A 27,639-nucleotide genomic window follows, 5' to 3' on the forward strand; every position below is an offset into this window, starting at 1 on the left:
GATATCTCGTTGTAGTTTTGATCTGCATTTCTCTAATGATTAATGAAGTTGAGCATTCTTTCATGTGTTTGCTGGCAGTCTGTATATCTTCTTTGGAGAAATGTATATTTAGGTCTTCTGCCCATTTTTGGATTGGGTTGTTTGTTTTTTTGTTATTGAGCTGTATGAGCTGCTTATAAATTTTGGAGATTAATCCTTTGTTAGTTGCTTCATTTGCAAATATTTTCTTCCATTCTGAGGATTGTCTTGTTTATGGTTTCCTTTGCTGTGCAAAAGCTTTTAAGTTTCATTAGGTCCCATTTGTTTATTTTTGGTTTTATTTCCATTTCTCTAGGAGGTGGGTCAAAAAGGATCTTTCTGTGATTTATGTCATAGAGTGTTCTGCCTATGTTTTCCTGTAAGAGTTTGATAGTTTCTGGCCTTACATTTAGGTCTTTAATCCATTTTGAGCTTATTTTTGTGTATGGTGTTAGGGAGTGATCTAATCTCATACTTTTACATGTACCTGTCCAGTTTTCCCAGCACTACTTATTGAAGAGGCTGTCCTTTCTCCACTGTACATTCCTGCCTCCTTTATCAAAGATAAGGTGACCATATGTGCGTGGGTTTATCTCTGGGCTTTCTATCCTGTTCCATTGATCTACCTTTCTGTTTTTGTGCCAGTACCATACTGTCTTGATTACCGTAGCTTTGTAGTATAGTCTGAAGTCAGGGAGTCTGATTCCTCCAGCTCCATTTTTCGTTCTCAAGATTGCTTTGGCTATTCAGGATCTTTTGTGTTTCCATACAAATTGTGAAATTTTTTGTTCTATTTCTGTGAAAAAATGCCACTAGTAGTTTGATAGGGATTGCATTGAATCTGTAGATTGCTTTGTGTAGTAGAGTCATTTTCACAATGTTGATTCTTCCAATCCAAGAACATGGTATATCTCTCCATCTATTTGTATCATCTTTAATTTCTTTCATCAGTGTCTTATAATTTTCTGCATACAGGTCTTTTGTCTCCTTAGGTAGGTTTATTCCTAGATATGTTATTCTTTTTGTTACAATGGTAAATGGGAGTGTTTTCTTGATTTCACTTTCATATTTTTCATCATTAGTGTATAGGAATGCCAGAGATTTCTGTGCATTAATTTTGTATCCTGCTACTTTACCAAATTCATTGATTAGCTCTAGTAGTTTTCTGGTAGCATCTTTAGGATTCTCTGTATAGTATCATGTCATCTGCAAACAGTGACAGCTTTACTTCTTCTTTTCCAATGGGGATTCCTTTTATTTCCTTTTCTCCTCTGATTGCTGTGGCTAAAACTTCCAAAATTATGTTGAATAAGAGTGGTGAGAGTGGGCAACCTTGTCTTGTTCCAGATCTTAGTGGAAATGCTTTCAGTTTTTCACCATTGAGGACGATGTTGGCTGTGGGTTTGTTATATATGGCCTTTATTATGTTGAGGAAAGTTCCCTCTATGCCTACTTTCTGGAGGGTTTTTATCATAAATGGGTGTTGAATTTTGTCAAAAGCTTTCTCTGCATCTATTGAGATGATCATATGGTTTTTCTCCTTCAATTTGTTAATATGGTTTATCACATTGGTTGTTTTGTGTATATTGAAGAATCCTTGCATTCCTGGAAGAAACCCCACTTGATCATGGTGTATGATCCTTTTAATGTGCTGTTGGATTCTGTTTGCTAGCATTTTGTTGCGGATTTTTGCATCTATGTTCATCAGTGATATTGGCCTGTAGTTTTCTTTCTTTGTGACATCCTTGTCTGGTTTTGGTATCAAGGTGATGGTGGCCTTGTAGAATGAGTTTGGAAGTGTTTCTCCCTCTGCTATATTTTGGAAGAATTTGAGAAGGATAGGTGTTAGCTCTTCTCTAAATGTTTGTTAGAGTTTGCCTGTGAAGCCATCTGGTCCTGGGCTTTTGTTTGTTGGAAGATTTTTAATCACAGTTTCAATTTCAGTGCTTGTGATTGGTCTGCTCATATTTTCTATTTCTTCCTGATTCAGTCTTGGCAGGTTGTGCATTTCTAAGAATTTGTCCATTTCTTCCAGGTTGTCCATTTTATTGGCATATAGTTGCCTGTAGTAATCTCTCATGATCTTTTGTATTTCTGCAGTGTCAGTTGTTACTTCTCCTTTTTCATTTCTAATTCTATTGATTTGAGTCTACTCCCTTTTTTTCTTGATGAGTGTGGGTAATGGTTTATCAATTTTGTTTATCTTCTCAAAGAACCATCTTTTAGTTTTATTGATCTTTGCTATCGTTTCCTTCATTTCTTTTTCATTTATTTCTGATCTGATTTTTATGATTTCTTTCCTTCTGCTAACTTTGGGTTTTTTTTGTTCTTCTTTCTCTAATTGCTTTAGGTACAAGGTTAGGTTGTTTATTCGAGATGTTTCCTGTTTCTTAAGGTAGGATTGTATAGCTATAAAATTCCTTCTTAGAACTGCTTTTGTGCATCCCATAGATTTTGGGTCATCGTGTCTCCACTGTCATTTGTTTCTAGGTATTTTTTGATTTCCTCTTTGATTTCTTCAGCGGTCACTTCGTTATTAAGTAGTGTATTGTTTAGCCTCCATGTGTTTGTATTTTTTACAGATCTTTTCCTGTAATTGATATCTATTCTCATAGCGTTGTGGTCGGAAAAGATACTTGAAACAATTTCAATTTTTAAAAATTTACCAAGGCTTGACTTCTGACCCAAGATATGATCTATCCTGGAGAATGTTCCATGAGCACTTGAGAAAAATGTGTATTCTGTTGTATGTGTATCAATTAAGTCCATCTTGTTTAATGTATCATGTAAAGCTTGTGTTTCCTTATTTATTTTCATTTTGGATGATCTGTCCATTGGTGAAAGTGGGGTGTTAAAGCCCCCTACTATGAATGTGTTACTGTCTATTTCCCCTTTTATGGCTGTTAGTATTTGCCTTATGTATTGAGGTGCTCCTATGTTGGGTGCATAAGTATTTACAATTGTTATGTCTTCTTCTTGGATCGATCCCTTGATCATTATGTAGTGTCCTTGTCTCTTCTATAGTCTTTATTTTAAAGTCTATTTTGTCTGATATGAGAATTGCTACTCCAGCTTTCTTTTGGTTTCCATTTGCATGAAATAATTTTTTCCATCCCCTTTCAGTCTGTATGTGTCTCTAGGTCTGAAGTGGGTCTGTTGTAGACAGCAAATATATGGGTGTTGTTTTTGTATCCATTCAGCCAATCTGTGTCTTTTGGTGGGAGCATTTAGTCCATTTACATTTAAGGTAATTATCGATATGTATGTTCCTATTCCCATTTTCTTAATTGTTTTGGGTTCATTATTGTAGGTCTTTTTCTTCTCTTGTGTTTCTTGCCTAGAGAAAGTTGTGGTAAAGCTGGTTTGGTGGTGCTGAACTCTCTCAGCTTTTGCTTGTCTGTAAAGTTTTAAATTTCTCCATCAAATCTGAATGAGATCCTTGCTGGGTAGAGTAATCTTGATTGCAGGTTTTTCTCCTTCAGCACTTTAAATATGTCCTGCCAGTCCCTTCTGGCTTGCAGAGTTTCTGCTGAAAGATCAGCTGTTAACCTTATGGGGATTCCCTTGTGTGTTATTTGTTGTTTTTCCCTTGCCGCTTTTAATATGTTTTCTTTGTATTTAATTTTTGATAGTTTGATTAATATGTGTCTTGGCATATTTCTCCTTGGATTTATCCTGTATGGGACTCTCTGTGCTTCCTGGACTTGATTAACTATTTCCTTTCCCATATTAGGGAAGTTTTCAACTATAATCTCTTCAAATATCTTCTCAGTTCCTTTCTTTTTCTCTTCTTCTTCTGGAACCCCTATAATTCGAATGTTGGTGTGTTTAATGTTGTCCCAGAGGTCTCTTAGACTGTCCTCAGTTCTTTTCATTCTTTTTTCTCTATTCTGCTCTGCAGTAGTTATTTCCACTATTTTATCTTCCAGGCCACTTATCCGTTCTTCTGCCTCAGTTATTCTGCTATTGATCCCATTTAGAGTATTTTTAATTTCATTTATTGTGTTGTTCATCGTTGTTTCTTTCATCTTTAGTTCATCTAGGTCCTTGCTAAACATTTCTTGTATTTTCTGTAATCTATTTCCAAGACTTTGGGTCATCTTTACTATCATTCTGAATTCTTTTTCAAGTAGACTGCCTATTTCCTCCTCATTTGTTAGGTCTGGTGGGCCTTGCTCCTTCATGTGCTGTGTGTTTTTCTGTCTTCTCATTTTGCTTATCTTACTGTGTTTGGGGTCTCCATTTTGCAGGCTGCAGGCTCGTAGTTCCCGTTGTTTTTGGTTGGTTCAGTGAGTGGCTAAAGTTGGTTCAGTGAGTTGTGTAGGCTTCCTGGTGGAGGGGACTAGTGCCTTGTTCTGGTGGATGAGGCTGGATCTTGTCTTTCTGGTGGGCAGGTCCACGTCTGGTGGTGTGTTTTGGGGTGTCTGTGGACTTACTATGATTTTAGGCAGCTTCTCTGCTAATGGGTGGGGTTATGTTCCTGTGTTGCTAGTTGTTTGGCATAGGGTGTCCAGCACTGTAGCTTGCTGGTCGTTGAGTGAAGCTGGGTGCTGGTGTTGAGATGGAGATCTCTGGGAGATTTTCGTCGTTTGATATTATGTGGAGCTGGGAGGTCTCTTGTGGACCAGTGTCCTGAAGTTGGCTCTCCCACCTCAGAGGCACAGCACTGAGTCCTGGCTGTAGCACCAAGAGCCTTTCATCCACACGGCTCAGAATAAAAGGGAGAAAAAGCAGAAAGAAAGAATTAGTAGAAGTAGAAAGAAAGAAAGAAGGAAAGGAGGGAGGAAGGAAGGAAGGAAGGAGGGAGGGAAGGAAGGAAAAAAAGCAAGAAGATAAATTAAAATAAAATAAGATAAAATATAATAAAGTTATTAAAATAAAAAAGAATTATTAAGAGAAAAAAAAGGACGGATAGAACCCAAGGACAAATGGTGGAAGCAAAGCTATACTGCATAAATCTTGCTCTCAAAGTCCACCTCCTCAATTTGGGATGATTCGTTGTGTATTCATGTCTTCCACAAACATCAAATTGATTGTGGAGCTTTAATCCGCTGCTTCTGAGGCTGCTGGGAGAGATTTCCCTTTCTCTTCTTTGTTCTCACAGCTCCCAGGGGCTCAGCTTTGGATTTGGCCCCGCCTTTGCGTGTAGGTCACCGGAGGGCGTCTGTTTTTCGCTCAGACAGGACGGGGTTAAAGGAGCCGCTGATTCGAGGGCTGTGGCTCACTCAGGCCGGGGAAGGGAGGGGCACGGAATGAGGGGCGGGCCTGCGGCGGCAGAGGCCTGCGTGACGTTGCAACAGCCTGAGGCTCGCCGTGCGTTCTCCTGGGGAAGTTGTCCCTGGGTACTGGGGCCCTGGCAGTGGCGGGCTGCACAGGCTCCCCGGAGGGGAGGTGTGGAGAGTGACCTGTGCTTGCACACGGGCTTCTTGGTGGCGGCAGCAGCAGCCTTAGCGTCTCATGCCCGCCTCTGGGGTCCGCGCTTTTAGCCGAGGCTCGCGCCCGTCTCTGGAGCTCCTTTAAGAGGCGGTCTTAATCCCCTCTCCTCTCGCACCAGGAAACAAAGGGGTAAGGAAAAGTCTTGTCTCTTCGGCAGCTGCAGACCATTTCTCGGACTCCCGGCTAGTGGTGGTGCACTAGCTCCCTGCAGGCTGTGTTCATGCCGCCAGTCCTCTCCCTGCGCTCCGCCCGAAGCCCGAGCCTCAGCTCCCAGCCCCGCCCACCCCGGCGTGGGAGCAGACAAGCCTCTCGGGCTGGTGAGTGCCGGTCGGCCCTGATCCTCTGTGAGGGAATTTCTCCGTTTTGCCCTCCGCAGCCCTGTGGCTGTGCTCTCCTCCGCTGCTCCGAAGCTTCCCCCCTCCGCCACCCGCAGTCTCCGCCCGCGAAGGGGCTTCCTAGTGTGTGGAAACGTTTCCTCCTTCACGGCTCCCTCCCACTGGTGCAGGTACAGTCCCTATCCTTTTGTCTCTGTTTATTCTTTTTTCTTTTGCCCTACCCATGTACGTGGGGGGTTTCTTGCGTTTTGTGAGGTCTGAGGTCTCCTGCCAGCGTTCAATAGGTGTTCTGTTGGAGTTGTTCCACGTGTAGATGTATTTCTGGTGTATCTGTGGGGAGGAAGGTGATCTCTGCGTCTTACTCTTCCGCCATCTTCCCGGAAGCCCCTAATCTTATTATACTAAAAAAAAGTCAAATTAAACCAAAAATAAAATGCAATTGCCATCTATTAAATTGGCAGTAGCTTTTAGTTGCCCTCCTCATCTGTTTTTCTCTCTGTTCCTTTACCCCTTACCGGCCTTGTGAAGCATTTTGTTACTATGTGATTTATTTCATCTACATTATCAACTGTACCCATCAAAGCTTATCCTCTGAGAAGAATCTAATCTCAAACTAAGGAAATGTGATTTCTTTTACACCTTTTGTTTTCTCTTATTCTCTTTTATTTTAGAACAATAAAAGGTATTTTTGTTTTAAACCTAGGTGAGAGGTAAAATTTTGGTGGACTTGTGTACTTCCCAAAAGACTCAAACACATTGTTATGGTAACATACCATCTTGCCAGGGTCATTTGGGCAATCAGGATGGACTGAAATACCCTGATCAGAGTCTCAAAAGAAGAGCCAAAGTGTGGACAGTCTAGGAGAGAGAGAATGTGGAAATAGGTTTGGAGAAGGAAGATGAGCAGGGGAGGAAAAGAAGGAGAGGGGCAATTGCACCCTAGCATGCTTGCATGGAGGACCTTTGGTAGAAAGACAGAAACCTGGAGGCTTCGGTAAATCCCTCAGGGACTACTGTTTATGTCCCTGGTCTTCGTGGTGCAAAATGCCAGATAGGATGTATCAGTATCATGATTGAGAGCTTTGAGGACGGTATCGGGCCTATTTACGAGGGGATTAGCATGTTCCTGTGCTCTTTGGTATTTAACAAGGCATATTGAATCGGTACAAAGCAGAGTGGGCACTAATGGTCAACATATGTTTGTTCTCTACATCTGTGTCTCTTTTTCTACCCTGCAAACCAGTTCATCTGTACCATTTTTCTAGGTTCCACATATATGCGTTAATATATGATATTTGTTTTTCTTTTTCTGACTTACTTCACTCTGTATGACAGTCTCTAGATCCATCCACGTCTCTACAAATGACCCAATTTCGTTCCTTTTTATGGCTGAGTAATATTCTATTGTATATATGTACCACATCTTCTTTATCCATTCATCTGTCGATGGGCCTTTAGGTTGCTTCTATGACCTGGCTGTTGTAAATAGTGCTGCAGTGAACACTGGGGTGCGTGTGTCTTTTTGAATTATGGTTTTCTCTGGGTATATGCCCAGTAGTGGGGTTGCAGGGTCATATAATGCTATTTTTAGTTTTTTAAGGTACCTCCATACTGTTCTCTATAGTGGCTGTATCAATTTACATTCCCACGAACAGTGCAAGAGTGTTCCCTTTTCTCCACACCCTCTCCAGCATTTGTTGTTTGTAGTTTTTCTGATGATGCCTATTCTAACTGGTGTCTCACACCTTCATTTTTTTCTTCATAAAAAGCCATCCCTTTGCTCTACCCTCTGTGTCTTTGCCTTACTTTATAACACGTGATCCCATTCCTCAGTGATCTCTGTCATGTAGAAGCCACAAGATGCTGTGGAAGAGAATGAGCTTTGCAGTCAGAAAGACCAGCAGCTCTGCCTCATCACAGTTTTGATGTGGGACTTTGGCAAAATTACTTAAACTCTCCAAATCCTAGTTTCTTTAGCAGGAAATGGGGACTAGAAATATATTCTTTGCAGAGACAATTATGTAAAGCATCTAGTGTAGTGTTTGGTACCCGGTTGGCATTACATCTATGCCATTTACATTATTTTAAGATCCTATGTAATTGAGCATTGCTTTTCATTTATATTTTAGCAGTTGGAATAGAGCTAAAACATTAAAACATGGTATGTATAAAAACTGAAGTAATCTAGCTTTGCTGCTTTCTAATTGTGTCATTTGATGAAATTCCTTAACTCAGTCTAAATTTTATTATCTAAAACTTAGTAGAGTAACAGCAAGTATTCCACAGAGTTTTGTGAAGATTAAATGTGATAATGTACTAAGGTAATTAACAAAGAACCCCACCCGGTAAATCTTCAACAAATATTGAGAACTGCCCTTCAGGAAATACGAAGTGAGATCAGGCGGCAGTAATTCTATAAGCTGGATTGGCCCCTCTCCCTAGAGTTCACTGTCTCCTGGGTAAGATATCAGGGTGGGGGAGGTGGAGGCCTTCAGGGATTCTCTGGGCCATGGACCTCATGTAAAGAAGTAGAAACTGAAGCCTTAGGAGCTTTGGGGCCTGCCCCAGGCCACACAGGGAGCTAATGGCCAAGTCTACTGGAGTCCTAGGATTTTCCACAGTTCCCCAGGGACTGACCTCTCTGCCACCCCTCATTTCTGTGCCTTTTGACCCACAGGAGTGCACATCAAGGCCTTTGACAAATAAACAGTGGCCTAGAGATTAAACTGCACCTGAAGCTGGTTATGCAGGTTCACTTAGCATTTGAACCAAGGGCGGAAACTCAGTGATACCCAGACTGCAAAGGGATTAACCCATTCTCAGACTCAGCCTGTGAATTATTGCCCACTTAGTAAATACAAAGAGGAGGGAAGAACCAAATCTCATTAAAAGAAACAAATCTGTATACATTTTTTAACAAGCAAATAAATAGAAAGTAAAAACAGCAATGAAGAAAACAATTGGAAATAATCTAAATATATTTAGATGCATGGGAAAAAATCCAGATGAACTTTCTTCTGGCTATCTCATGCATCGTGGACAAGAAAGGGAATATGAAGGAATACAGTGGAAAAGATTACTTTCTGTGAGAAGTCTTGGGGGCCATCTTAGAATTCTGCCTACAGCCATCATGTTTCAAACATCTCAATCTTTGAAGCCAAATTGGACTTTTTTCTGTGCCCTGAATAAGATAACTTTTCTCCTACCTCAGGGTCTTTGCGTTTGCTATTTCTTCTGTTTGGATAAAGGATTTGCTTAGAAGTTACATCCACAATGAGATCATTCTAGTTAGAGAGGTCCCTTCTGCTTCCTCATGGAAATACCTTCTTTATCTTCAAATACTTACTGCCACTTAAATACCATTCACTTACCTACTGGTTTATGTGTTTATTGTCTTTCACTGTGCCTCTTTCCCAATATAAGCTCCTTAAGAGAAAGGACTTTAGCTTTGAGCATAACACTTAGAGCCAGGTGATCTGACACACCTCCCACTACTCACTGTGCTCTGACTCCCTTGGGGTTCTAGAACAAACCTACCTTTCCACTTTACCTTGTCCAAGGGAATGAGAGATAAAATGTAAGCTTAGGTACGTAAATACTGGCTCAAAGGAGAAGAACCATGTACTTGGCTTATCAGTTATTCAATGTTAATTTCCAGATACCCAAAGCAAGTATGAAGCCATCAGAATTGCCTTCTCTTCTCTCAAGTCTCAGGATGTGCCTCCTTCCAAACCTTGAGCTGGACACAGTGGATGTGGATGTAAGTCTCCAAATCTGTTAAGTTCGTTAAGCCCTTCCTTCGGTACAATATTACTTTTAAAAATCCCTGACAGTTTGTTGTGACGGAAAAGAATCCACCATGTGACACATATTGGGTACGTGTGTGTAATAAACTTTGGGATTTTAGCATCCCTTGACAATTACATTTCTTGCCGTATCAGCTGTTTTAATACATTTTCTTCTTAGTTATTTGTGTTTTAATTGTATTTATGCCCAGCCATTAGCATATGGTATTAGGTTCCAAATTTTAAGTAAAACTTGTTTGTACCATTTATTGTGAGATGCTGTTTTCCCTCATTTCCTACTAAATTTCCCAATAATTGTATTGAACTTTTATTGATGGAAGGGATGTATTAAGGTACAGTTAGCATTCTGAACCCAGGACCCTTGCTTAGACAATATCACACTCTAGTAGGTGGCCTGGTTTTGTGAGTCTAGATATAGATACAGATTATAGATACCTAGATATGTGTTTGCATTGTATATATATGTAAATATTTATATAATTCAGTGATGCCTTTTATTTAAGTTCAATTGATGAATAACCTCAGCTGTGCATATTTTCATGCACAGAATTAATCCTGTGATAGAGCAGACATGTGATCTCGTGGAAAAATTTGAGCTGACTGAGCCCAGATCAAAGTAAATGAAAGCGGTATCTGTTTAGGAGTTTTAATGTTCAACCGGGAATTTTCTCTCTAGTTACTTCCTAGTAAACAGAGATTTCGCTGATGTGAAATGACAGGAATTACAGGGTTTGGTCTGGCTTACCAGATTTTGCCAAGAGAGCCTACATCCCCTGGGCTTGAGACCAAAGTACATAATTAATTTTTTGCCCACGCCTGTGGGAGTCACGCAACTTGTCATAAAACAGGCTACCAGCATCCTAACACTTAGAGGATATTTGTGTCACGAAAGACAGAGGAAGAAGCTGTTACTACAACTATGTTGATCTTCTTTCAGAGGAGGGAAAATTGAGCCTTAGGGTGAAAAGGAGAAGGTTCAGAAGGTATATCTGATGTGTCTGCGATAATTATGTTTACATGGGTAAGAGGTGTCAGAGTGACATTACTCACGAGGCTGATCTGAACAGAATGTTGTAAATCACTTTCAAGATTTTTTTTGGACTTCCCCATATTTTTGGAGGTTGGAGTCAGGATTACTGGCTTTGGTAATTAATCCTCCCCAGCCTGCATTCTTTGCTACTGAGCATAGCAGTGATTCAGGGGCCCAACCTGCTAAATCAAGATAATGCTTGACCTCTGGAAGCAGAAGCCTTTTCCTCATTTAGCCAGAGAAACTAAACCCAGGAGCACACTTGGTAAAATCAAAAGAATTCAGATTTGACGAGCTGTAGAGGGAACTTAGAATATCCATTTTGGGTATTTTGAGGGTATTTTAAGTATATAATATAAAAAATTATAAATTCAAAGGACGAAGTCAGTTGAGTTCTATGTGTGAGTACAGACATAGGGCCCTTAAAGAGCTGTGATATCTTCAAGGGAACCATTGATTTCAACAAATTTATCACAGCTGATCTGTCATGGCTGCTGTATTTGTAGGTTTATTTGCCTATTGTTCGTTTCACAAGAGCATTATATTAATATCACAGCTGTGCATAAAGTAATTCGATTGATTTTGTTTGACCAGAGCTAAGATGTTTGAAATCATTTTGTCCAGTAGACCATCATTATCTTTGTGTTGCTTTGCAGTTAGTCATAATGCCTTTAGACAACTTCTCTGACTCTAGTGAGATTGTATAGATAAAATTATCACTTTGTTTTTTGTCAGCAAAGGGAAATAGGATCACTTTTTCACTATGAAAACAATTAAGCTTTATAAGAAATTAACACCAGAGTGGCCCCTTTTGAAAGCGTTAAGACAAAGGTGCTGAACTCTCTGGCGTGGGCACCAGAGTCAGCACTTTAGAAAACATTTGAGTGAGTAAATGAAATTCGTGATGGTTTTCTTATTCTTTTAAAAATAATTTTACCAGTCATTCAAACAGCTTAAACTTGGGATTTTTGAGACCAGAGAGAAGAAACATTCTGATCAAGAGTGCTATTGTGTTTTTCTAGCTCCACAAACAAATATTAAAGCCTTAGTATTTCTTTGAGTTTAAAGATCAGTCTGAGGTGGGATGAGCCAAGAAAGGAGAAACATCCTTTGTTTTGAAAAACAAATGACACATTAGGTATTTTCTCTGTTCGCTGCTACCCTGTGTCTGGCCCTACAGGGCAATCTGAATTTGCTTTTATGGTGGCCCTTATCACTCTGTCCTATAAATGTGTCCTAGAGTTGTATGTCTGTCTATTTCGGTAGATTGCACAATCTTTGAGAACAAGGTTTAAATGTATCACCTGACTTTATATTCCTAAGGTCCACTTAGTGCCTAGAACATACTAGGAGCTCAAAAATAGGGGACTGAATGAATGATTAAAATGGTAGAATTCTGAAAGCTTTTAGGAGGCTACTGCATCTCCTCAGTCTTATGTGTATGTGTGTGTGTACATCTCACCCAAGATGTTACTAGCTTCATCTAATTATGTTTTTTCCTGACTCTGTTTAGTCTAAATTTAATTTTACACTCACACCCACACACAATCTCATATACCCACCAGACACATGCCTATCACAACAGCTATACACACTACTTATAATCTTTCACTTTTAGACTTTAAAAGCAAAAAGAACAATCTCCATATTTCTTTCATTCCCAGCAGCCAAACCTTTTTGTCATCAGATACCTGAACCCTCTGTCAGGGAAGTTGTAGGCCATCCTCAGATATTTTGTTTTTTATGATTCAACTTGAACAACAGTCGTACACATGGAAAGATATTGGTCCTTATCCTCAGATTCTTTGCTCAAACATCCTTTGCATGGTAGTTTCATCTTAGGGCAACTCTCAGAAGCCTGACCTCTATAGCCTAAAATTTGTGGAGACTCAGAGAAAGTGGGTGAAACTCACGAATCAAAACCAAAGCACAGTTTTCCTTTAGATCAACTTTTCAGTCTTGGCTTATGTTGACATCAAAAGCCCTAGATTCATTCAGTGGAGACAAAATGTGAGATGAGTGTACTTCCCTCTGTGCTATAGCACAACATGAACTTTAGAGGGATTTGCAAGTTGTTTAAGGTCTGAAATATTTGTTCCCTGCTTTTCTAGTACACGTGTTTGAGGCTGAGAATCTTATCAGTAGATAAGAGCAGAGAGACTGCCATCCCACATTCCATGAACTCACTTCCAGATGGTTTAGAGACTAAAGGGTGAAAAACTCAAGCTCTTCAATCAAGCCAAACAGCCCACACCTTTATTGCCCCATTTGTTTAGCAGCCTGTCATGGGCCTCCTCACATCTCAGAATCAGCCATGGGGGCAGCTGTTTAATTAACTCCTCAAGGCTGCATTTTGGTGGGGGCAATTCATTTATTATGAAAAACAAATTGAAAGCCCGGAGGGTTTTTGTTCTTTTTTTTTCTTTAGTGGTTTCTGTTATCTGGAGCTTCTGGCTCAGTCCAAATAGCAAAGATGATGGGTTTTTTTTTTAAAGGAGGCGCTTGATCTTTTGTGTTGTTACTTTTTCTCTCTTTCCTTTTTATTTTCCTAAATCAGTCTGGCTATCTGACTTGAACGTGGAAAGATTTCTTTTCCTTGGTGCCAGGAAATGATGGCATTTTTCCGGAGTTTTTTTTTTGGTTTTAGTTGTAGAAATACCACAATTGCAATACTAACTTCTTATAACAGTGACAAGGTTATACGTTGCTCTACTGCAGGTTAAAATTTGGTTATGAGTAATTTTTGGCCAACTTGATTTCAATAAGAATTTGAGAACTTACTGCTGTATACCCCTGTGCTAGGTGCTAAAGAACATATAGAAAGAGAAAAGAAGACCCCGGGCCTTGAGAAATTTACAGTCCCACTTTCTGGGAAAATATATACTCATGTTTTTAATTATCTTTAATTTTTTATATGGTGATAATTTTTTATTTAAAAAAGATTTGCAAGACATTATAGAATGTTTCCATATACTCTTTACCCGATCTCCTCTAATGCTACCGTCTTATATAACTATGATATCAAAACACAAGTTGACACTGTCACAATACTATGAACTATAGACTTACACACTTCCCCAGTTTTTCCACTGACATCCCTTTCCTGTTCCAGGATCCCATCAGGCTCCCACACATTGCATTTAGATGTCGTGCCTCCTTGGTCTCCTCAAATCTGTGACAGTTTCTTGGTCCTTCTTGTCTTCCATGACCTTGATACATTTGAAGAGTAGTAGTCAGGTGTTTCATCAAATGTCACTCTGTACTCATCCTTTTAGTGCCTCCTGAGAATCAGCCTCTTTCAGAATGTTCCCTGGAGACAATGTACAAAGATTTAGAATCATACAGACTCAGAGTAAGACCCATAGGGTCTCCTCATTTTTAAAGTGTAGAAAATGAGTTCCAGAGAAGAAAACCAGGATTTGCTCAAAGTGAGACAGCTGACTGAGGTCAGATTAGAAGGAACCCAGGCCTCCTGACTTCCAAGGCAGTGTGGAATTATCCTCCATTCCTATTTGGAATCCTGGGGAAATTTAATTCGCGGGCAAGGCTGACCTCCGGGTGTGCTCCCGTGATGCCCGGAGGTGGGCTCCACATTCTTCGCTGCATCCCCAGCACAGAACCTGCTCAGCAAGCACTGTTGAACTGAATTAAATCATGCTCAGAATGTTAGGAACGGCTAAAGATGCTTCTCCAAGACATGAGGTAAAACTACATGGGAAAATAAAAACTGGGAAAGTGTGAGTGAGGTCAAGAAAAAAGAAAGCCCGATTCCCTGTAGCAACCTAAGATGCTTGTAGCAGAGTCATGGTGTGGTTGTTGACAGGAGGCCTAAAGAAGCTCTTCAAATGGTGGGTAATGTTCCCCACCTGTGGCAAATAGTCTTCACCCACAGTTCCGCAGGAAAGGACCTGTCTGTCCCTGATCTCAGAGCACTTCCTGCCCATCTTAATTCCTGAGGCCTGATGTCACAGAACTTGACAGTCACAAATTCTCTTTTACTGTATCTCAGTTGCCTCCCTGATTTCACACCCCATTTGCTGAGGTCCAGACAAGACCTAGTAAAGCACTATGATCCTCAAACCTCAGGATTTTAATACGTGGAGTTAGTAATTGGGTCAAGTAGGCAATCCTTAGCCATCTAGAATCCTTGAAGAGAGTGCACCTCTGAAGCATGGAGCATTCTAGAAAGCAAGCGCCTGCTTCATCATTAGTGATCAGAAATTTGCACTTGATTCTCCGTTTTTTGTGTAGTCCTCTTGGATGTAGAAGGGCTTTTTCCTGGCATCCTCTGTTGGCATCATCCCAACGTGTGCCAGATGCAGAGTGGCTTCACCTTATGCTTTGGAACAAATACAGAGCAAACAGGGAAATGGCCTGGGAGTTGAGTCCTGGGTTCTAGTTCCAAGTATCCCATGATTATGTGATTTGAGAAAAGTGCTTGCACATCTGTATTTCAAAGATGCTCCTAGCTGTGCTAAAGTGGGTTAGTCAAATTTTTTGTTGCAAAACAGTAAAAAAAAAAAAAAGGTTGGAATAACCCAAGTGATGTATTTCACAGTATTAAAAAGTGAAGATTTTGCCATCAGTCAAACAAATCTGATTTCATATGCCAGCTCTGCCACTTAACTAGCTGTGTTCCTGGGACAATATGATTAACTTTTCTGAGTCTTAATTTCTTCCTCTTTAAAGCAGAAATAATAACTGTAACTCCCTCTGAAGTTATTGCTGAGGATTAAACGAGTTATGGAGTGAAAATGTGTTGCACAGTGCCCGGTGCGTTTTAAGGGTACTATTCATTATAAAGGCTCTTCTACCTGTAATGTTCTGTGGTTCTGAGACCCGAACCTAGAGGTCCCACTGGAGCATTGTCACCATGGTCACCATCTTCTACAAGGCTAAGATAGTTTCTAAACCTGAGATGTCAGATGCTGACAGGACAGGGTATCAACCCAACCTGGGAAGTAGGAGAAAGTCCATGAAGGTGGTCGCTGCCAAGCCATCAGAGCTTGAGAGTTTATGGGAAGGTGACAGAACTTTCCTCTAGCTCTTACACAGGGTGGGAGACAGGGTTTCTGTTCTTGGTCCCCTCATTCTTTTCTTACCCCAACTGCACAAGGCTATTCTGGGTCTGTGTATTTTGGGAGCCATAATGAGGTGCTTCTCATATACCTTGCCATTTTCAGGCAGCTTTTACTAGCCGCCTGGACATGGGGACAACCTAGCAATTTAAGAGCTATAGTGGATGAGGCTGGAAATAGAGCAGCCCGAGCTGCAGCTTGGTGAGATGGGAGTGGGGGATTTGTGTTCTCCCCTTAGTAAAAGAGGAAAGTTAAAATGGCTTACAGTCACAGACAGAAATGTTCACAGAGGACGAGAAATCAGACGTTCTTGTGCCTGGAGAATACAAAAGAATGGATGATATCTTTAGTAGCAAAGACCCAACTTCAGCGGATGTGGAGTGGAACGATGGGCTTTCTTCATTTGCCAAAGCGTCGGAGCCGTCCAAGTTGCCTAGTCGTGATTCATTTCAAGCTCAAGTTCTACTGACATGGGAATAAATTCGAGGAAAGTAAAGCTGTCAGTCACATCAGCCTCTGAGGCAAAATGCTACCCATATAAATGTCTTCAAATTCCAACCGACCAATCATCCCTTCTTTTCCTACAGCACACAACACTCTAGAATTTCAAAGCCTGTCTTCCTGGACACGATTTTCCAAAGCCGGAGCACTTTCCATTTTTAGCTCTGAAGCTATGAAAGAGTTCCATGGTGCAAATATTCCTGGACCTACAGTCTTGCACCCAAAAAGGACGTGTTCTCTGACACCACAATGCAGAACCTTTGTAAAAATATAAGTACAGATTGATGTCTAATTCAAAGGACCCCACGTTTCCTCTTCTCTCGTGGCTAGGGGAAGAAGGAGAAAAACGCTGCGCGCATTAACATTTAACTCAAGTTTTCAAACACAAAATGTTGTCCCAGCTTCAAACTCAGGATGAAGGAAATGCTTGTCTCCAGGAGCTGACACTCCCCTGGTCATATTTCAGATACAATTAGCCTCCATTGATGGTGGTAGCTGATCTATCAAATGAGCAGCTAATCTTATCTGCGGTTCACAAATGGCTCAGATGGTAGCTGTGACTTTGATTACTGGAAGACTGGACCCCATCAGACGGCTTTGCTCCAAACAGTGGTCCTTTCAGCCTCCTGCTCCTGGAGATCAAAGCACTCTCCCCTCTCCCTATCTGCAGGGAAGCTCATTAGAGGGAGGCTGTCAGGGTTATAATCATGCAACAGTTTTACTTCTGGGTTATAACGCTTTCCCCTTCTTATCAGCCTGTGAGGTCCAAAGTGAGAAGGATAAAGGAGGTACCGATGACATCTGATACATTTAATAGGCTCACTGGTGACTGCCTGGGCCCCAGCTCTCTGCCACTGCTGCCTCACTGACTGCTGAAGGACTCCTCCCCCTGCCTCCAGACCTACAGAGATTGTACTTTATTCCTGGGGGTGGGAGGAATGAGGGGGTGGGCTCCATCGTCCCCTAACAGTTGCTTTACTACAAGGACTGTAGAAGCGCAGAATCGAATAAAATAGGACTTCTAAGTCCAAAGATCTGCCTTTAAATTTCATCTCTTTCACTCAGTAGTTGTGTGAACCTGGACATTTTGCCGTGATCTTCCGTTTCCCCTCTAAGATATGTAAATTAATACTTTTCGCATTGGACTTAATATGCAGAAAAGTTCCCCTCTCCCAGAAGCCTTCTCTTTATAACCTGAGTTCTTCCCTCCCTCTCCCTTCCCCGTCCCCTACCTGTGTTAAAGCTCCTCCATTCTGAGTCAGTGCTCCCTCTTCCGTCTTTCCATAGCCCCTGGGGTTACCACAATGCACTTACCATGCCTGGTTTTCTGTTGACTTGCCTTTTTCTTCTCAGGAGACAGTGAACTTCTCAAAGCGTAGGAGCTGAGGCTCTATGTAGCAAAGGATGCCTCCACTAGACACATAGTTAATGCTAAATGAGTGTTTGTTGTTCACAATGAATAGTGTATACTAAAATGATGTGCAAAGTGCAGTGGGAAGGGGTTGCATTTATTGTTGGGCATAGAACCTTTTAGAACTTCATGCGGACCCATGTAGATGACCTACCTACTGTAGCGGTTCTAGGATGTGGCCCAAGAAGCTACATTTCTAACAAGTTCCCACTTTGAGACCCAGTGATGTAATCCAATCTTCCTACTTATAGATGAGGAAACTGAGGTTCAGAAGTGGCTTGTGCAAGGTCACATAACGAGTGAGAGGCACTCAATGTGTTCTTATTTCTAAATAGTTTATTAAAGTAAACTCTATTTCATATAGGGATCAGTGTGTGTGTGAGTGTGAGTGTGTGAGTGTGTGTTGAAATTTATAGCAAATAGGTCTTTTGTTGTTAATTTATGTCTAGCTTCTCACGACTTAAAACTTGGGTCTTTTAATTCTAAATCTCATGGTCATTTTAAAACATGGTCATTTCACAACATGCTGTTTTCATGTTAAGAAGCACTGTCAAAATACTGGCTCAGTTATTATCTTATTTGTCTCATATTCCTTTATACTCATATTTGTCTCATATTCCTTTATACTCATTGACGCTTCCAGAAATGTCTGAGAAGAAATGCATAGGGGAACTCAGCTTACAGAAAAATCAGAGAGGGACTCTGAGTACCACAGGGCAGACTTAGTCTCTCGATCACTTACCCCAGCATAATCTAGGTCAGGCCTTTACCCATCATGCTGGTGGGAATGTGGAGCTCTTGCCGGCAGCTGTCATTACCCAGAAGAATGAGAAGCAACAACCGCTGTCTACGGGGGTGGGAGGTTTGGAGCTGGACAAGCCTAGGTTTAATTTTCACTTCCTCATACCCTGAGGGAGTGAAGTTGCCTACGGGAGTCAACCTCTAGGAGACTCTTTTTGCTACTCTGTAAAGTAGGAAATGTGTCTACTTCAGGGTTATTGTAAGAATTGGAAGAAGCAATGTTTAATCATCTTGCACTGTGTCTGAAACATACCTAGTACCTAGCCAGCATGAGGTCCCATCTTCTCTTTCTTTCTCTCTTCATCTCCTCCCCCTATCACCTAAAAACCCATACTGGCAGAACATGAGTGAAAAATGTAATCCAGCTGGAAAAATAAGCAAAATATATGTCTTTTTTTTCAACTTATGTCTTTCTGATTTACTTACTGTTCTTTCTGCAACATTAATTTAACTATGGTTTTTTTCATGGAAATCTATTTAGAACTTTTAAGAAAGAAGTTATTTGTAGTTAAAATGATGACCTTTCCATTAAATATAATTTGGGGGGCATTAGTACTAATTATAAGTGTAATGGAATTTACGTCTGACACATTATAGTTCAAGTGATGAAAGAAAGCCAGGCATTCTTCAGAAATCAGTGACAAGCTTATCAGAATATTAATCTCCTTCAGTTACTCTTTAAGAGAATAAATAACTAATCAGTCACTGACTGCTAATATAACGTATAAGCCTTTTGCTAAGATGGGAATATATTTATTTAACTGACAGAAATCAAGACTCAGTTTTATTTGTTTTAAAGGGCAATGCAGTGAAAGCCAGGCTAGCTATAATGCTTGGAAAATGGAAAATTTTTGAGTAATTAGTAATTAATTCTTTAAATTAACCTTTGTTATAAATAATAAATTCCATACATTTCATATTAAGCATTGAGCATATATGTGAAACGTCTGTTAATTATCCAGTCTTAGTAAGTGGTTTCTAAGAAACATCCTTAAGGCTGTGTTAGGTCCGTTCTTACAGTACAATTATTTTAATTATCATATCTCATGGCATATAATTTTAGCTGCAGAAGTTCTGAGAAATTAGGCAAATGTCTGTTGGCCCAGACCAGAAATAGCTGTTATGATTCTGAGTAAATTTCAGGTATTAATCAACTCTGTTGTGATCACTGTTTTTCTCCTGTAGGGGGATAAAAGTACAAGTTCCCACGGAGAGAGGAGAACACTCGCCTGAATTCTGGTTAATTTGGTTTTTGTGGATTTTCTCCAATAGCAAGGGGAATCTCCATGGACTGTTACTTCATCATGATCATGCTGAAGTCTAACTAACAGAGCAGGACTAGCTCTTCTCTTCCTGGGGGAGCAGCAGGTCACAGAGGAGCTATATGTGAGCATTAGTCATATCAAAAGAGGGAGTTCCTATGCTTGTATACAGAGGGACTTACAGCCAGTGTAACGCTCCAGCCCTCTCTACCCTTCACTCCTCTGGAGGAGGAGGGAGTTACCCAGTTGGTGAGCTGGAAAAAGAAATTGAAGTCAGCATCACCTGTCTCTTTAGAAACCAGCCTGCCTGCAGAGAGTACCACCTGGTTTGCTCTCAGTTGTTTTGAGAGCAATCTTGGACCAGAAGGTTCTGCCCCTTCAGGGACTTAAAGAATTGTTGGGCGCTGCCAATTACTGGAGAGTAAGCTTGTCTAAAATGGGATAAAATATTCGCAAGCCCATTTAGTCAAAAATCTAAAGTTATACTAAGTATCTGGTGAATCAACTTAGGATGAAAGGGGCATTTACTTACTTGTTGGGCCCTCTGTCAATCCCCAGCAGAGGGTGTGGGAATCTGATTCTCCAGGACCTGATGCGAGCAGCTCCACAGCCATGCGTGGACACTCAAACCACTTTGGGCTCAGTAAAGGTTTGATAGAGGAAAGATTGAACAGAGGTCTGAAGACTTCTTGTGATTCTCCATTTCCTGATGTTTATTTGTCTAACAAGGCAAAAATAGCTTCTGTGATTGAAATGCCTCTGGTATTTCATGTCCTCTGTTCTTACCCACTCCCGTTTTCGATCCACACCTCCAGCGTAGGTGTGTGCCTTCCCAGACTTCCATTTCTTGTTGATCAGGGCTGCCCTCAGAGATGGAGTGAGCGTTTAATATAATGTGAACAAGAGAACAGGACAGCCTGGTCTGTTACTGAGCTCTCCTGAGACCAGAAGGAAGATGACATGGATGCCTCTGTGGAGGTACCAGCCATAGTTGTCATTTGGGTGTGTGCTTTTTGCTGCCTCCAAGTATAGATGGGCCTTGATGTTTCTTCTGAAAAATTGTCTTCTTGGGAATGTAACTGGGCCAACAAATGCAAGGGTGGCTCTGAATCATGCTTTCGTCTGCAACCTGTGAAAGTCCCAAGTAAATGATGCTGGAAACATTTAAACAAAGGAAGAAGACACCTGCTCCAGTGAGGAAGCTCTGGCTGCTAAACCATTTCAGTTCACCCTCCCTCAAGGCAGTGAGCTCCTCTCCGAGCCTGACGGTGGTTTTCACGACTCCGTGGTTCCACAGATAGACATTTACCCAGAGAAAAGGAGCTCAGAAACTATCGTTTCTTTGAGATGTGGTTTACTGAGGGCTTCCCTGCCTGTGTTTTCATGGTTAGTGACAAGACTGGGGAAACCTGTTCATGACTTAGAAATCTGTCTGAACTTTCAGCTCAGAGATGAAGGAAATAGTTATTCATTTAATCCTATTCACTTATTCATCTATTCATACACTCATTCATTCATCAGTTATGTTGGAAATGCTTATTCTGTATCACTCTGTGTTAGCCACGTGGCAAGGGGAGGATACAGAGATAAATAAGATGTGATTCCCAGGGAGCTCACAGGCTGGTGGAGGAAACAGACAAGGATACACGAAATCATAATGAAGTGCAACATGTTCTGTGACACTGGGAGTACAGAAGAGGCTCACAAAGCTTTCTGTCCTAGAGAATCAGTGAAGGCTTCTCAGAGGAGGTGGCGTAGGAGGTGGACCTGAGGAACTAAACTGAGGGAACCAGGTCCTCCTGCAGCCACTGGGGCCGTCAAGGGTTGGAGAAATGTCAGTGGAGTCCTGTTTGTTAGGTATCTGGTAGGGCTTCATCTTGCATGTTTTTAAGATGATTATTTCTTTAGGGGCCATCATGCATCTTGGGTCAGCTGCCCATTGGTGGCATCCCAGTTGATATCAGACACTGTGCTTGGCAATTTTATACGTTACAGTACTTTGATTTCTTAGAGCAACCCTGTCAGTTTAAGGCCATTATTCACATTTTCATAAAGGAACTGGAAGGTCAGGGTGGATAAATAATTCACCCCAATGTGAATACACCCAGGGCCAGGATGTAAAATCAGGGCTTCCCAACTTCAGTGTCTGGGCTCTTTGCATTAGCCATGCTGCCTCTCCCCAAGGAGCAGAAGGAGAGCAGGAACAGAAAGCCCGTGAGCAAGGAAGTGCCGCCTGCAGGAGCCTGGCTGCCACTCCCCCGCTCAGGCTGGCAGTGCTCCATGGGGCTCGAGGTCTCTTATCTCCAGAACTCTGTTGACATCTGCTTATCTGTAGATTCACTAGCCCCTTTCCCTGCAGTCACACCCCTACCAATTTTATTTTTGATTTTAACTATTTGTTCCACACCAATGGGACATGTGGCCAAAAATCATGGCCCCCAGGAAGCTACGCTGCCCTGCTTCTAACATGCCGAAGAATCCTGATGTCTCCCTCCTATGAAGCACTTTTCAAAATATTTGGGAAAGCATAGCTCTGTTCTCCTCACTCACCTCTTTCTCCACGTTTGCCACACTTAACCATCTTTTAGAGACAGTGCAGCGGGCCGCTGGGAGCGGGGGCCAGACAGCTGAGAAGTTTGCTTCCCTGGTTGTTTCTTTGAGTTTCAAATGAAGCTATGTTTAATTGGACTCCTGATCCTAAAAGATGGAGTGGATATTGTTTGTGGCTCATTTTCTCCACGCAGTTTTAACAAAGTATGCCTTCAGAGATATCACATAACTGAAAGACAGAATTAAGCCAGAATGGCAGAACTCTGGCAGCAAGTCACCCTATCCTGGTGTTTTTCATTGAAAAAGCATATAGGATTACCTTATTGTTCCAGATATTAGCTTTCCATACCCAGCGTATACATATTTAAACAGCATAACAAATGGGCTACATTACAAAGCACCTATATGTCACCAAGGCCCAGAAAGCCTGTTTTGTGCCAAGGCCTAGAGACATCCTTCCAAGTTTCCTTCCCAGCATAGAGGCAGATTGTCTCAGTGCTTGGGGTGGGCTAGCCAGCCTGAATTTAATAGCAAACATTCTCGGGTTTTTTCAGATCCCTTGTGTAAAACCACTTTCATTTGAATGTGACATCTGCCTGCAAAGGAGCAAATCCCCAGCACCACCATCATGTCATGCCCCAAACCAGAGAGGCTCTATTTAGGGTTTTCTTGCAAATGCCAGGGCTCAAGGTCCAGACCATACCCTTGCTTGTTCTGGAGAATGTTATCAATCTCATGGTTCAGGGTTAAGGGTTGGGGTGGGGTATTGTTAGTGTTTTCATCACTCGCAGAAATGTACAGTCTGACAATTACCATGCCCGCAGATCAAAGGCAGAGGGAGGCGTTATCTTCTGCCAGCTGTGCTGCCACTCCAAGCACATTTCTGGTGGGCTGACCCCAAGGTGAGCTGGGGTGGGAAAGAGTTCTCCAGTGGATGGCTGTCTGGGTGTGAGCTCTTGCAGGGTGGCATTCTAAGAGCAAAGGCTCTATCTCTTCCTTTTGGGTAGCCCCACTATGGGTTTGGGTAGCCTTAAAAGCATTGAATACTTTGCAACTGGTTTTTGATTGGCATGGAAAGAAACAACAGTTTATAGAAAGATTATCCCGGTGGAAGTAAGATGCTCTGAATTATTATCCTAAGTTTGCCACCGGTCTGCTTTTTGACTCGGCATGAGACCCAAGCTCCAGTCACACAGAACACGGCCCCTGACAATTCTGATTATGCATGATGGCCTCGGGGATGGCGATATTTTTTTCTGTCTTCCCTGCAGGACAAACTGAAACTTTGTCCCCAAGGCTCGGTTTATAATGTGCCTCCTTTCTGAGGCAGTGAGCATTTTCTTACTCCCTTAAAAGAGTAACCCCTCCCTTCCTCCGCGCTCCCACTGTTACACATTTCTGTTGGAGTGTTCACCTCCAGGTATTGCATATGTGTCACTGCTAGATGTGAGCACCTCAAGGGCCGCCTAGTCACTCTGTTCGCCAGGTGCCTACTATGACAGGCATCGCTAAATAGATGTTGGATGAATGGATGAATGCAGGAGAGAACGGGTAGATGAAGGGGATAAAGAATGCTCTGCATCTTTGGAGGGGAAATCATTTCCTTTGGCTACAGGGGTATTTCTGCAGGAGGAAATGTCTCCTGGTCTTCTGTCTGCCCCCATTCTTTCCATCACGTATACAGTTGGAGGAAGAAATCTGCTCTTTTCATTGTAAGTTTCCTTCCCTCTCAGATTTATACGTTCTCCAGTCAGTGCTTGTGGTTCCAGCCCTGTTCGCCTCAACCTTTGTTAGAGCATGAAATTTCTTCCTAGTAAGTGCTCTGTTCCCTCTCAACTCATGAGGCCTGCCAGCTTCTGACAATCTGTACTAAGCCCTTTCGTTCCTTTCTATACAGATGCAGCCCTTAACTACCCTAGATCTGTGCAACTCTGCCAGCCCTCCCTCTCAGTCTTGACCGTTTGTACTTTCTAGACTAAAAAGCCTGAGCCAGAGGTTGAGCTAGTCCCTTAGTTTTGGCGCCATGTTGTTGTAGCTGGTGGTCTCCACTATGGCCTGAGGCACCTTGTGCGCTATGCCAACTGACCAAAACAGGTTGACTGGCTCCTGGGGGCGCTGGCCCAGGGAACCAGGTGGTACAATCCAAGAGTTAATCGACTTTTACCAGTGGGAGATGGAAGACAGAAGAAACTCATTAGAAAAATTATTCTCCCTTCCTCCGCAACCCGGTGTATTGTTCTGAGAAGAGGCAGTTCATGTGGTCTCTCTCAGAATGATGTGAGATAAAGAACAAGCATCCACATTTATCCTGAAGCTGTGGCTGCATGGGCAGTGCACCCCTCATCTTGTGTTTCTCCCCCGACTTTCCATTTTACTTTTGTCCTGGTTCTCTGTGTTGCACTCCCAAGTGTTAGAAGGTAAGCTTTTGCCCAAGTCTCTGTTTTTGATGAAACCTGGGCTAAGCCACCTCCCTTGCCGACCCAGGTTAGATTGACCTCCTTTGTGCTCTCAGAATACCGTGGGCGCATCTCTCTCGCTTTCCACACAGTATCGCGATCATATATTTATATGTGTCTTTCTCCTTCGGGATTGCATACCTCTTGAAGGCAGAGACCACCGTGTACTTATCTCTGAATCTCTGGCCCCTAGCACAGTGCCTGGCATAAATTAGAAATCTGAAAATAGTAAATACTTGCTGGATAACTGACTAAGGAAGAGATCAAGATTTGCTCTGATCAGAAAGAGATTCCAAGAGACCTACAAAACATTTTCAATGGTTTGCTGTTTCAATGTGTGGTCTCTTTTGGCTTCGCCCAAATTGAGTCAGAGATTATGCTAGCAATTGCATCACACTACACGATTATAATTATATCCAATAATTATGATAATAATTACTACAATGTGCTTGGCACCTATATGTTACCAGCCTATTAGATATTTCACATATATCATCTCATTATTGCAGCACACATATTAGGTAGTTATTATATACTTCGGGCTTTTTGCAAATGTAGCTGGACAACTGGCCTTGACTGAAGACATTCTTGAGCGTATACTAAAGGTTGTTTTAATTAGTTTTTCAAAGGGGGTTTTCCTTAGTGGTTAACACTGCATCTACCAACATTTACCAATCAGCACATGAATTTCCAAGGGCAGGACAGCTTTAAAAAAAAGCTCACTTCATCCTTAATTAACATTAATGGGACTTTATGCCCCAACACCCTTACTCCACTTTTTGTCTGTAGAAATGGGCAGGTTATATTGTGACGTATGCTCAGGACCATAGAACTAGTCACCTCACTCACCCTGTTTCTTCCTGTTTCCACTGAGGTTATGGAAGTTAGCAAGATGTAACAGAGGGATCTATTACCAGGGCACAGTGAACAATTTGGGATTCAAAGTTGGTTTTAACCTGTTGCAGAAACCCTTAGAAATCATACACATATTTTGCATGTATATTTCAAAGGTGCAATTTTCTATAGTGAGGCTTATATCAAATTCTCAAATGAGTTAAGAATCACTGTTTCTAGTTCTATATGAACCTCCAGTTTGGGGTAGGCTATCAAGAGTCGGACAGAGCTCTCTGCCTCAGAGGTCACTGCTGGTCAGTTGAATTCTGAATGACCAGGAGCCCCAGGATAAACTTGCCTAATCACACTCCCTCTAGGCACCTGAGTTGAAGCTTAGGCATGAAGGAGATCGCGGTATTTGCTTTTCTCTTTTAAAAGCTGTGGGGTTCTATAGGACCTAACCTTTACTCTTAGCTTGTCCTCCCTGTAGTGTGGCTCTGTTGTCAGAATTTCATATTATGATGTAACCCAGCACAACTTGTCCAAAACAATATTAGATTTATTCCATTTGTTAAAAGGAAGATATCACTAGTATGTGGCCCTTTCGGCAAAATCTCAACTCCTAGTTCTAGGCATGGGTTCAATCACCTGTTGCTACGATACTGCAAAAAATATTATCTGTTTTTAAATGTTTCTTTTTAATTGAATAAACTTTTGCTTTGAAAAATCAGTGCAAAGGTTAAATAGGTCTTTGAAATCATATATTTTTAAACTAGCAGAGATATTTCTGAACATTTTAAACGGAACAGCTGCTCTCTCAGTGGATTTCCTTGATGGAGTTTTAAAATTGCATATAAAGGAGCACTCACAGCACAACTGAATTAGGGAAATAGACTCAATCGTATCAGTACATACTGAAAACGTTGGCCACAGTCATTGATTCTACATCATAGGCATGAGGGAAAATGCAGACAGAGGTCCAAAATCCTGATTAGCAGCCCCATTAGCCAAATTCAGAGATGTGGGGTTTTCAGAATGGTGATACAGAGCATATATCCCCGGAAGGGTCTGGGCCAGCACTACATAATCAAATTCACTAATATTTGTGTGACAGAACATTTTAGTATTTACACTAAGTTCTCACATCAGTTCATGTTCAGCCCTGTGGTCAAGTGAATTTGCTCAAACTTGCGAAAACACTTGGGTTTGAAGAGCATCTTTGATTTTTTTTGTATTACAAATAAGTGATTGTGAACCGTTAAAACTAAGAGAAACTCCAAGATATACGTGATTCAGAATAGATTCAGGATCAACTTAGACCCCAAATGGCCCCAGCTCTAACAAGGTTGGGAGCCAGCAGTCCAAGAGGGTGGAGAGGGCTTCCCTGGTGGCGCGGTGGTTGAGAGTCCTCCTGCCGATGCAGGGGACACGGGTTCGTGCCCCGGTCCGGGAAGATCCCACATGCCGCGGAGCGGCTGGGCCCGTGAGCCATGGCCTCTGAGCCTGCGCGTCCAGAGCCTGTGCTCCGCAACGGGAGAGGCCACAACAGTGAGAGGCCCGCGTACCGCAAAAAAAAAAAAAAAAAAAAAAAGGATGGAGAAGGCTGGAAGGAATGGATTGAACACTAACGCAAAGGCCAGCAGGGAGGGCCAGTGGTCCGGGACTATGGAAGGACACATAAGAATTTAGAAATGTTGAGATGTCCTAGATATCTCCCAAATCCAAACACTTATCTTTCCCATGCTGTTATTGCACTAGCCCAGGCTCTCTGTGCAGATACCCACAACAGTCTCTTGACTGGTCTTCCTGTTTCATTCCAGTCTTTTTACCCAATCCGTCTCTTCCATCTGCCTCCATTGTGACCGTTCTATGATGCAAATCTTATCTTGCCTCTTCCCCTATGAAACTCTCAGTGGTTTCCTGGGACAAGCAATGTAAATCCCTAATAACGGGGTCCTCTCCTGCCCTACCTTGTCTCTAAGCCCTCACTGTTCCTCTTAAGCAACACTAGCATCTCTGGTCATCATGGTTACCATTGTCTCTACCTTTAGAAGAGACACCACTTGCTTCTTCACATGGCCAATGCCCACCTGTCCTGCAAGATTTAACATTAGTTAACTT

The sequence above is a fragment of the Phocoena sinus genome, chromosome 13, assembly GCF_008692025.1.
Source record: "Phocoena sinus isolate mPhoSin1 chromosome 13, mPhoSin1.pri, whole genome shotgun sequence".
Taxonomy (NCBI): Eukaryota; Metazoa; Chordata; class Mammalia; order Artiodactyla; family Phocoenidae; genus Phocoena; species Phocoena sinus.